A 364-nucleotide genomic window follows, 5' to 3' on the forward strand; every position below is an offset into this window, starting at 1 on the left:
ATGGAAACGGCTCTGCTCTCTTGCAGGCCCATTGTGTGCAAATTAATCACGAGCAACGAACGCTTCTCCGAAGGAGGGAGAGAAAGAGGTAGACTGGAAGGAAAGAGGGAATGAGGGAATAGGGGAGAGGAGAAGGAAAAGAAGATGGGAAGAGGTAGACAGGCAGGAAAGAGGAAGGAAAAAAGGGAATGAAGGAGAGAAGAAGAAGAAGATGGGAAGAGGTAGACTGGAAGAAAAGAGGGAAAGAAGGAATAAAGGAGAGGAGAAAAAGAAAGAGAAGAAGAAGGGAGGTGGTAGACTGGAAGGAAAGAGATCATGAGGGAATGAATGAGAGGAGAAGGAAAAGAAAAAGGGAAGAGGCCAA

This window comes from Macrobrachium nipponense, chromosome 31 (genome assembly GCF_015104395.2).
Source record: "Macrobrachium nipponense isolate FS-2020 chromosome 31, ASM1510439v2, whole genome shotgun sequence".
NCBI classification, from domain to species: Eukaryota; Metazoa; Arthropoda; class Malacostraca; order Decapoda; family Palaemonidae; genus Macrobrachium; species Macrobrachium nipponense.